This window comes from Sturnus vulgaris, unplaced genomic scaffold (genome assembly GCF_052056855.1).
Source record: "Sturnus vulgaris isolate bStuVul1 unplaced genomic scaffold, bStuVul1.hap1 Scaffold_160, whole genome shotgun sequence".
Taxonomy (NCBI): Eukaryota; Metazoa; Chordata; class Aves; order Passeriformes; family Sturnidae; genus Sturnus; species Sturnus vulgaris.
In genome coordinates this window covers 292501-305000 of record NW_028276077.1, presented here as the reverse complement: position 1 = coordinate 305000, position 12500 = coordinate 292501, and positions in this window count along the sequence as shown.

Below are 12500 nucleotides of genomic sequence, written 5' to 3'. Positions count from 1 at the left end.
GCCGGGGGCCCTTTCCGACGCGACCCGAAAAGCCTCATCGATCGGACGGGGACAGAAAGAAAAGCAGCCGCGGGGCAACGGGGAGCCCCCGCGGCCGCGGGTTCCTGGGACAACGGCAACGGAGCAGGGCTCCAACATGCGTGCGAGCGGGACACGTCCCCGAGAGGCCCTCCCTTGGCGCCGCCGAGCCTCCCCGACGCTCCCTAGGCCCCCGACGCCGGCGGGCCGCTTGCAACCTTCGGGATCGATCACGCAGCAGAGGAAGAGAGCGGGGGGTGCCGCCACCCGCCCGCGGGCCGCAAGACAACGGAAAACGGAGCAGCTGCCACCGACCACGCCGCGGGCCACCGGCTTTCGCCCGCCTCGCAGCGATCGGCTTCCCACCCGGAAAAAAAGCCGGGGGGGAAGGGCAAGCCACCGCACCAAAAAAAAAACTAAAAAAAAAAGCACGCCATGCGTCGCACGACCCGTGCTAGCCACGGGGGTCACGAGCCAGGGGTGGGGGCGAGAACGCGCCTCTCAACTCCTCCCGTAAAACCCCTCCAACCACCGGACATACGGTCTCTTTTCTCACTCGCCAACACAGCCAGCCCTTCTCTCTCGCCTTTCGCTTTCGCTTCGGTGGCGGCCCGTGACCCTTCGTCAGCGCGCGCTTCTCGGTGCCGCGGCTTAGGGCCGCGAGAGAAAAAGAACGGAGGCCGGGCGGGCACCCCCACACTGCCCCGCACACCGGCACGCTTTAATAAAAAAGAACGGAGCCGCTCGCAAAACCCAGCCCCCGCCGGCAACGGCAACCACGGCAGCCGGGGCAGGCCAGACACCACGGGCCGCCCCGGCACGGTGCCTCGATCGCGCCCGGCCGATACCGAGAAAGGGCGAGGCGCCGCCGCCCCGCCCACGACACACTCTCGGGGGCTCACTCGCTCGCTCGCTCTCTCTGTTGGGTTGCGGGGTCCGTCCTGGGGGGGGGGACACGGCCGGCCACCGCGGCCGACCGCCGCCCCGGAAAAATTCTGCCCGCTACACGCGGGTCCCCGGCTTAGGGCCGAGGAAGGGGGACGACTTCAACAACACACGGCAGGGCCGGACACTCCCGTCACCGAGCCCCCCTTCGCAGGCAAGCAAGCGAAGCCGAGAGGCGAGGCCACACGCCCCACTGCATGTCCCCCGCTGCCCTTTCGATACGGACACAACTCTGGCAACACAGGTCGGGAGCGGGAAACGAGGCGCAGCCAACCTCGGCCAAGCGAGCCACGCCCGGGGGGCTCTCGGGGAGGGGGGCCAGGGAAAGCCCGGGCAGGCTCAACACAACCCCGGGCCGGCCCCACAGAAATCCAGCCCCGGCTGCCGGCCACCAGCGTGCACCGGGACCGACAGCCGAAGAAATGCCGCACCCGGCGAGCGGGGCCCCGGCTTAAGGCCGGGCAGAAAAGGGGCGAGGCGCCGCCGCCTCGCCCGCCACCATCCCCGGGGGAGCGAGCGGGCGCCCGGCTCCCCGTTGTCACGAAACCGGCAGCAGCCGGGCCGGAGCGGGACACACTCGCGGCTTTCTCGCCCTCTCTCTGGGCCTTTTTCTCGCTTCTCCCCCGCCTGGAACAACGCAGCCTCGCCTGGGCCGGGGGAGCGCGGTGGCTCTCGGATCGCATCGCTCTCTCTGGGGGCTTTCTCGCTTCTCCCCCGGACTGAACACGCAGCCTCGGCCTGGGCCGGGGAGCGGCTCTCGGATCGCATCGGTCTCTCTGGGGGCTTTCTCGCTTCTCCCCCGACTGAGCACGCAGCCTCGCCTGGGCCGGGGAGCGGCTCTCGGATCGCATCGGTCTCTCTCTCTGGGCTAACCTGTCCCAGTCGAACTGGGTAAGACGGGAAGCCGGACGAAGCCACGCGACTCGCCCCGACATCGGCGGTGTTCTTCTGGCCCTGGCGACCGCACGCGCGTCCGCCCTTCTCCGCCACGGACACAGGCACGGCAACAGCCTGTGGGGATACGGCCCGTCACCTCGTTCCCATAATACGGACAGATGGGCCCGAAGCGGCGGAGGCCGGAAAGAGAACCGATGTACGTGACCGAGGGGGCGCAGTGGCGCACGCCGCCTTCTACGATGACATAGCCGGAGGCAGCGAGAAACAGCGACCCCTTGGAGTACTTCCAGGCCGGCGGCGGACAACAGGTCTACCAGCCATGAAACGGGCAACAGGTCTACCGACGGCTTGCTGCGGACAACAGGTCTACCCAGCCATGAAACGGGCAACAGGTCTACCAAGCTGCGGACACCAGGTCTACCCAGGGCATGCTGCGGACACCAGGTCTACCCACGGCTTGCTGCGGACAACAGGTCTACCCAGCTGCGGACACCAGGTCTACCCAGGGCATGAAAAGGGCAACAGGTCTACCAAGCTGCGGACACCAGGTCTACCCAGGGCATGCTGCGGACACCAGGTCTACCCACGGCTTGCTGCGGACAACAGGTCTACCCAGCCATGAAACGGGCAACAGGTCTACCAAGCTGCGGACACCAGGTCTACCCAGGGCATGCTGCGGACACCAGGTCTACCCACGGCTTGCTGCGGACACCAGGTCTACCCACGGCTTGCTGCGGACACCAGGTCTACCCAGCCATGAAACGGGCAACAGGTCTACCAAGCTGCGGACACCAGGTCTACCCAGGGCATGCTGCGGACACCAGGTCTACCCACGGCTTGCTGCGGACACCAGGTCTACCCAGCCATGAAACGGGCAACAGGTCTACCAAGCTGCGGACACCAGGTCTACCCAGGGCATGCTGCGGACAACAGGTCTACCCAGCCATGAAACGGGCAACAGGTCTACTCACGGCTTGCTGCGGACACCAGGTCTACCCAGCCATGAAACGGGCAACAGGTCTACCAAGCTGCGGACACCAGGTCTACCCAGGGCATGCTGCGGACACCAGGTCTACCCACTCAATGCTGCGGACAACAGGTCTACCCAGGCATGAATCGGGCAACAGGTCTACCAAGCTCCGGACACCAGGTCTACCCACGGCTTGCTGCGGACACCAGGTCTACCCAGCCATGAAACGGGCAACAGGTCTACCAAGCTGCGGACACCAGGTCTACCCAGGGCATGCTGCGGACAACAGGTCTACCCAGCCATGAAACGGGCAACAGGTCTACTCACGGCTTGCTGCGGACACCAGGTCTACCCAGCCATGAAACGGGCAACAGGTCTACCAAGCTGCGGACACCAGGTCTACCCAGGGCATGCTGCGGACACCAGGTCTACCCAGCCATGAAACGGGCAACAGGTCTACTCACGGCTTGCTGCGGACACCAGGTCTACCCAGCCATGAAACGGGCAACAGGTCTACCAAGCTGCGGACACCAGGTCTACCCAGGGCATGCTGCGGACACCAGGTCTACCCAGGGCATGCTGCGGACAACAGGTCTACCCAGGCATGAATCGGGCAACAGGTCTACCAAGCTGCGGACACCAGGTCTACCCAGGGCATGCTGCGGACACCAGGTCTACCCACGGCTTGCTGCGGACAACAGGTCTACCAACTCAATGCTGCGGACAACAGGTCTACCCAGCCATGAAACGGGCAACAGGTCTACCAAGTTGCGGACACCAGGTCTACCCACGGCTTGCTGCGGACACCAGGTCTACCCAGGCATGAAACGGGCAACAGGTCTACCAAGCTGCGGACACCAGGTCTACCCAGGGCATGCTGCGGACACCAGGTCTACCCAGCCATGAAACGGGCAACAGGTCTACCAAGCTGCGGACACCAGGTCTACCCAGCCATGAAACGGGCAACAGGTCTACTCACTCAATGCTGCGGACACCAGGTCTACCCAGCCATGAAACGGGCAACAGGTCTACCAACTCAATGCTGCGGACAACAGGTCTACCCAGCCATGAAACGGGCAACAGGTCTACCAAGCTGCGGACACCAGGTCTACCCACGGCTTGCTGCGGACAACAGGTCTACCCAGCCATGAAACGGGCAACAGGTCTACCAAGCTGCGGACAACAGGTCTACCCACGGCTTGCTGCGGACACCAGGTCTACCCAGCCATGAAAACGGGCAACAGGTCTACCAAGCTGCGGACACCAGGTCTACTCACGGCTTGCTGCGGACACCAGGTCTACCCAGCCATGAAACGGGCAACAGGTCTACTCACGGCTTGCTGCGGACACCAGGTCTACCCAGCCATGAAACGGGCAACAGGTCTACCAAGCTGCGGACAACAGGTCTACCCAGGGCATGCTGCGGACAACAGGTCTACCCAGCCATGAAACGGGCAACAGGTCTACTCACGGCTTGCTGCGGACACCAGGTCTACCCAGCCATGAAACGGGCAACAGGTCTACCAAGCTGCGGACACCAGGTCTACCCAGGGCATGCTGCGGATACCAGGTCTACCCACGGCTTGCTGCGGACACCAGGTCTACCCAGCCATGAAACGGGCAACAGGTCTACCAAGCTGCGGACACCAGGTCTACCCAGGGCATGCTGCGGACACCAGGTCTACCCACGGCTTGCTGCGGACAACAGGTCTACCCAGCCATGAAACGGGCAACAGGTCTACCAAGCTGCGGACACCAGGTCTACCCAGGGCATGCTGCGGACAACAGGTCTACCCAGACATGAAACGGGCAACAGGTCTACTCACGGCTTGCTGCGGACAACAGGTCTACCAAGCCATGAAACGGGCAACAGGTCTACCAAGCTGCGGACACCAGGTCTACCCAGGGCATGCTGCGGACACCAGGTCTACCCACTCAATGCTGCGGACAACAGGTCTACCCAGGCATGAATCGGGCAACAGGTCTACCAAGCTCCGGACACCAGGTCTACCCACGGCTTGCTGCGGACAACAGGTCTACCCAGCCATGAAACGGGCAACAGGTCTACCAAGCTGCGGACACCAGGTCTACCCAGGGCATGCTGCGGACAACAGGTCTACCCAGACATGAAACGGGCAACAGGTCTACTCACGGCTTGCTGCGGACAACAGGTCTACCAAGCCATGAAACGGGCAACAGGTCTACCAAGCTGCGGACACCAGGTCTACCCAGGGCATGCTGCGGACACCAGGTCTACCCACTCAATGCTGCGGACAACAGGTCTACCCAGGCATGAATCGGGCAACAGGTCTACCAAGCTCCGGACACCAGGTCTACCCACGGCTTGCTGCGGACACCAGGTCTACCCAGCCATGAAACGGGCAACAGGTCTACCAAGCTGCGGACACCAGGTCTACCCAGGGCATGCTGGGGACACCAGGTCTACCCAGCCATGAAACGGGCAACAGGTCTACCGACGGCTTGCTGCGGACACCAGGTCTACCCAGCCATGAAACGGGCAACAGGTCTACCAAGCTGCGGACACCAGGTCTACCCAGGGCATGCTGCGGACACCAGGTCTACCCAGCCATGAAACGGGCAACAGGTCTACTCACGGCTTGCTGCGGACAACAGGTCTACCCAGCCATGAAACGGGCAACAGGTCTACCAAGCTGCGGACACCAGGTCTACCCAGGGCATGCTGCGGACACCAGGTCTACCACGGCTTGCTGCGGACAACAGGTCTACCCAGGCATGAATCGGGCAACAGGTCTACCAAGCTGCGGACACCAGGTCTACCCAGGGCATGCTGCGGACACCAGGTCTACCCACGGCTTGCTGCGGACAACAGGTCTACCCAGGCATGAATCGGGCAACAGGTCTACCAAGCTCCGGACACCAGGTCTACCCACGGCTTGCTGCGGACACCAGGTCTACCCAGCCATGAAACGGGCAACAGGTCTACCAAGCTGCGGACACCAGGTCTACCCAGCCATGAAACGGGCAACAGGTCTACCAAGCTGCGGACAACAGGTCTACCCAGCCATGAAACGGGCAACAGGTCTACCATCTCAATGCTGCGGACACCAGGTCTACCCAGCCATGAAACGGGCAACAGGTCTACCAAGCTGCGGACACCAGGTCTACCCACGGTATGTAGCGGACACCAGGTCTACCAACTCAATGCTGCGGACAACAGGTCTACCCAGCCATGAAACGGGCAACAGGTCTACCAAGCTGCGGACACCAGGTCTACCCACGGCTTGCTGCGGACACCAGGTCTACCCAGCCATGAAACGGGCAGCAGGTCTACCCACGGCTTGCTGCGGACACCAGGTCTACCCAGCCATGAAACGGGCAACAGGTCTACCAAGCTGCGGACACCAGGTCTACCCAGGGCATGCTGCGGACACCAGGTCTACCCACGGCTTGCTGCGGACACCAGGTCTACCCAGCCATGAATCGGGCAACAGGTCTACCAAGCTGCGGACACCAGGTCTACCCAGGGCATGCTGCGGACACCAGGTCTACCCACGGCTTGCTGCGGACAACAGGTCTACCCAGCCATGAATCGGGCAACAGGTCTACCAAGCTCCGGACACCAGGTCTACCCACGGCTTGCTGCGGACACCAGGTCTACCCAGCCATGAAACGGGCAACAGGTCTACCAAGCTGCGGACACCAGGTCTACCCACGGCTTGCTGCGGACACCAGGTCTACCCAGCCATGAAACGGGCAACAGGTCTACCAAGCTGCGGACACCAGGTCTACCCAGGGCATGCTGCGGACAACAGGTCTACCCAGCCATGAAACGGGCAACAGGTCTACTCACGGCTTGCTGCGGACAACAGGTCTACCCAGCCATGAAACGGGCAACAGGTCTACCAAGCTGCGGACAACAGGTCTACCCAGGGCATGCTGCGGACACCAGGTCTACCCAGCCATGAAACGGGCAACAGGTCTACTCACGGCTTGCTGCGGACACCAGGTCTACCCAGCCATGAATCGGGCAACAGGTCTACCAAGCTGCGGACAACAGGTCTACCCAGCCATGAAACGGGCAACAGGTCTACCATCTCAATGCTGCGGACACCAGGTCTACCCAGCCATGAAACGGGCAACAGGTCTACCAAGCTGCGGACACCAGGTCTACCCAGGGTATGTAGCGGACACCAGGTCTACCAACTCAATGCTGCGGACAACAGGTCTACCCAGCCATGAAACGGGCAACAGGTCTACCAAGCTGCGGACACCAGGTCTACCCACGGCTTGCTGCGGACACCAGGTCTACCCAGCCATGAAACGGGCAGCAGGTCTACCCACGGCTTGCTGCGGACACCAGGTCAACCCAGCCATGAAACGGGCAACAGGTCTACCAAGCTGCGGACACCAGGTCTACCCAGGGCATGCTGCGGACAACAGGTCTACCCAGCCATGAAACGGGCAACAGGTCTACTCACGGCTTGCTGCGGACAACAGGTCTACCCAGCCATGAAACGGGCAACAGGTCTACCAAGCTGCGGACACCAGGTCTACCCAGGGCATGCTGCGGACACCAGGTCTACCCAGCCATGAAACGGGCAACAGGTCTACTCACGGCTTGCTGCGGACACCAGGTCTACCCAGCCATGAAACGGGCAACAGGTCTACCAAGCTGCGGACACCAGGTCTACCCAGCTATGAAACGGGCAACAGGTCTACCAAGCTGCGGACACCAGGTCTACCCAGGGCATGCTGCGGACACCAGGTCTACCAACTCAATGCTGCGGACAACAGGTCTACCCAGGCATGAATCGGGCAACAGGTCTACCAAGCTGCGGACACCAGGTCTAGCCACGGCTTGCTGCGGACACCAGGTCTACCCAGCCATGAAACGGGCAACAGGTCTACCAAGCTGCGGACACCAGGTCTACCCAGGTCATGCTGCGGACACCAGGTCTACCCAGCCATGAAACGGGCAACAGGTCTACTCACGGCTTGCTGCGGACACCAGGTCTACCCAGCCATGAAACGGGCAACAGGTCTACCAAGCTGCGGACACCAGGTCTACCCAGGGCATGCTGCGGACACCAGGTCTACCAACTCAATGCTGCGGACAACAGGTCTACCCAGGCATGAAACGGGCAACAGGTCTACCAAGCTGCGGACACCAGGTCTACCCAGGGCATGCTGCGGACACCAGGTCTACCAACTCAATGCTGCGGACAACAGGTCTACCCAGCCATGAAACGGGCAACAGGTCTACCAAGCTGCGGACACCAGGTCTACCCAGGGCATGCTGCGGACAACAGGTCTACCCAGCCATGAAACGGGCAACAGGTCTACTCACGGCTTGCTGCGGACACCAGGTCTACCCAGCCATGAAACGGGCAACAGGTCTACCAAGCTGCGGACACCAGGTCTACCCAGGGCATGCTGCGGACACCAGGTCTACCCACGGCTTGCTGCGGACACCAGGTCTACCCAGCCATGAAACGGGCAACAGTTCTACCAAGCTGCGGACACCAGGTCTACCCAGGGCATGCTGCGGACACCAGGTCTACTCACGGCTTGCTGCGGACAACAGGTCTACCCAGCCATGAAACGGGCAACAGGTCTACCAAGCTGCGGACACCAGGTCTACCCAGGGCATGCTGCGGACAACAGGTCTACCCAGACATGAAACGGGCAACAGGTCTACTCACGGCTTGCTGCGGACAACAGGTCTACCAAGCCATGAAACGGGCAACAGGTCTACCAAGCTGCGGACACCAGGTCTACCCAGGGCATGCTGCGGACACCAGGTCTACCCACTCAATGCTGCGGTCAACAGGTCTACCCAGGCATGAATCGGGCAACAGGTCTACCAAGCTCCGGACACCAGGTCTACCCACGGCTTGCTGCGGACAACAGGTCTACCCAGCCATGAAACGGGCAACATGTCTACCAAGCTTCGGACACCAGGTCTACCCAGGGCATGCTGCGGACACCAGGTCTACCCAGCCATGAAACGGGCAACAGGTCTACCAAGCTGCGGACACCAGGTCTACCCAGGGCATGCTGCGGACACCAGGTCTACCCACGGCTTGCTGCGGACAACAGGTCTACCCAGGCATGAATCGGGCAACAGGTCTACCAAGCTGCGGACACCAGGTCTACCCAGGGCATGCTGCGGACACCAGGTCTACCCACTCAATGCTGCGGACAACAGGTCTACCCAGCCATGAATCGGGCAACAGGTCTACCAAGCTCCGGACACCAGGTCTACCCACGGCTTGCTGCGGACACCAGGTCTACCCAGCCATGAAACGGGCAACAGGTCTGCCAAGCTGCGGACACCAGGTCTACCCAGCCATGAAACGGGCAACAGGTCTACCAACTCAATGCTGCGGACAACAGGTCTACCCAGCCATGAAACGGGCAACAGGTCTACCAAGCTGCGGACACCAGGTCTACCCACGGCTTGCTGCGGACACCAGGTCTACCCAGCCATGAAACGGGCAACAGGTCTACCAAGCTGCGGACACCAGGTCTACCCAGGGCATGCTGCGGACAACAGGTCTACCCAGCCATGAAACGGGCAACAGGTCTACTCACGGCTTGCTGCGGACAACAGGTCTACCCAGCCATGAAACGGGCAACAGGTCTACCAAGCTGCGGACAACAGGTCTACCCAGGGCATGCTGCGGACACCAGGTCTACCCAGCCATGAAACGGGCAACAGGTCTACCAAGCTGCGGACACCAGGTCTACCCAGGGCATGCTGCGGACAACAGGTCTACCCAGCCATGAAACGGGCAACAGGTCTACTCACGGCTTGCTGCGGACAACAGGTCTACCCAGCCATGAAACGGGCAACAGGTCTACCAAGCTGCGGACAACAGGTCTACCCACGGCTTGCTGCGGACAACAGGTCTACCCACTCCAAGCTGCGGACACCAGGTCTAACTACTCCATTACGCGGACAACAGGTCTACCCACTCCATGCGGCGGACAACATGTCTACCCGCTCCATGCTGCGGACACCAGGTCTGCCCACGCCGTGATGCGGACCACAGGTCTACCTTCGCCATGCTGCACGCAGCCCGGGTCGCACCGGAGCTAGGTAGACCCGGTCGCCGCGGCCGTCGCAGCGCCCTCGCCCTCGACGGCGGACCCACGCCGCCGGTCCCGGAGGCGGGTAGACCTGGTCGCCGCGGCCACGGCGGCCGCCCATCCCGGAGCCCAGTAGACCTGGCCGCCGCGGGACCGGCCAAGTTTCCCGGAGTCGTGTAGACCTGGTCGTCGCGGCCACGGCCGCCGCCGCTGCGCCTTCGCCGGCGACGGCGGTCCCACGCCACCGGCCCCGGAGCCGCGTCGACCTGGCCGCCGCGGGACGGGCCACGTTTCGCGGATCCGGGTAGACGAGGCATCCTTGTACCATCTCGGAGCCGGGGAAACCCCACAGCCTCTTAACGCTCCGGAGCCCAAGTGCTCCAGCAGCCTTGCCCCGCCCGGCAGAATCGATTTCAAGACCAAGACATATTTTCGACAACATTTTATTTCATCATTTCATTTCATTTCTTTTCATTTCATTTTATTATTTTATTTTATTTCGTTTTGTTTTGTTTTGTTTTGTTTTGTTTTGATTTGATTTGATTTGTTTCATTTCCTCTTTGCCTTTTTTGAATGATTGCCTCTTCTATTTACTCGGAAAGAAAATCTTTTCCGGAAAACAAAACTCTTGCCAAATCTTATTTGTGATCCCTTTGGGCCCACAGCCGAGCTGACGGAGGGCCTGTGCCCGGTTCTCGCCCTGCTGACACACTGACCCCCCCAAACGGCGTCCTCCCTACCCCACGCCTCCTCCCCCGTCCCCCAGAGACCCTACCTACAGAGCCCCCCCCCCCACAAAACAGAACCTCACGGGCCGCAGCACAGCCAGGGGAAGCACGTACGTGCAGCGAAACTCGGCCCAAAGCCGCCGCGCCCTGGCACAACTCGCCCTGCCCCTTCCCGCCCCACGGAGGCGGCTGCATCGAGGCGACCGGCGCCGCCGTCGGCAAGCGGGTGGCCGCTTTCGGGCCGGTTCTTCCGCGGAAGGTCTGCAGAGCTCTTGGGGCCTCGGCGCGGGTTTGGGGGGCCGTGAGGGCTCGCTGTCGAGGCGCCCGGGGCCGGCACGAAGCCGCCTGCCCTCTCCCTGTCCCTGCCCCGTCTTCCGCAGCCACCCATTAACGCTGGGGGCGAGCCCGCCCTCCGCCATCAACCTCCCATGCAGCGCTTTCAGACTTTCCCCGCCCCTGCCCATTGTCGGCTGGGGGCGCCCTGCCCCCCGCCGTCAGCCTCCCTGGCAGCGCTTTCAGACTCTCTCGGGCCCCTGCCCATTGTCGGCTGGGGGCGCCCCGCCCCCCGCCCTCAGCCTCCCTGGCAGCGCTTTCAGACTGCCTCGGGCCCTGCCCATTGTCGGTTGGGGGCGCCCCGCCCCCCGCCCTCAGCCTCCCTGGCAGCGCTTTCAGACGGTCTCGTGCCCTGCCCATTGTCGGTTGGGGGCGACCCCGCCCTCCGCCATCAGCCTCCCTGGCAGCGCTTTCAGACTGCCTCGGGCCCTGCCCATTGTCGGTTGGGGGCGACCCCGCCCTCCGCCATCAGCCTCCCTGGCAGCACTTTCAGCCTCTTCCTGCCCCCGCCCACGGTCCCACCGGGCAGTTTACACGGCGGCGGCGGGAGGCTGATGCCGAGGTCGGCAGGCGGAGAGCCTGGTGCACAAGCAGGGATGGCGGCGGGATGATTGGCGCCGTCTGTCCCTGGTCAAAGAAGCTCTCTGTTCAGCTTTCTCGGAGCCTTTTGCTTTGGTGGCGTTCCTTCCTCCTCCGCCCCGGCGCCGCTCAAGCCTGCGGCAGGGCGGCAGCGCGGCGGGTGGGCGGCCGGGGGGAGGGGGGAGGGGGGGGGGAGGGAGGGAGCGCGCGAGCGAGCGAGCGAGCGAGCGCGCTGCAGAAATGAAGCCCGGAGCAGGGCCGCGGTCCATTCGAGCACGGGGAGGGGGCGCGACAACGCTGCCTGCTCCTGTCGGGGAGCGCTTGGGGAAGTGGGGTGCCGGCACCATGACGGCGGAGCGGACAGGGGCCGCGGCTGGGGAAGAGGCCGGCGGAGCTCGCCAGTGGATGCTGGCGCACGGAGCCGGCAGGGACACCTGGGCACGGCTGGGACCGAAAGTCGCCCGCCTTCACGCCCCGCCTTTCGCCGGGGGGAAGAAGACGCGAGAGCAGGGCTGCCTGCTGGGCTGCCAGTGCCCGCGGTCATGCCGGACGTGCAGGCCGACCGCCGAAGGCGTGCTCGCCGCTGCAGAGACGACAAGGGGGCCGCGCGTCCGATGGAAGAGACGGGGCGCCATCGCGCGGCGGCCGGGCTGCAAGGCCGGCCGACGGTAACAGGACTACCACGCCGCGGGCGGCCAGAGACAAAGACCGGCCGAGGGCAACAGGTCTACCCAGCATTATGCCGGCCGGTACCAGGGCCGGCCGAGGGCAACAGGTCTACCCAGCATTAGGCCAGCCGGAAAGACGGCCGGCAGAGGGCAACAGGTCTACCCAGCATTCGGCCGTCAGGTAACACTGCCGGCCGAGGGCAACAGGTCTACCCAGCATTCGGCTGGCCGGTAACACGGCGGGCCGAGGGCAACAGGTCTACCCAGCATTAGGCCGGCCGGTAACAC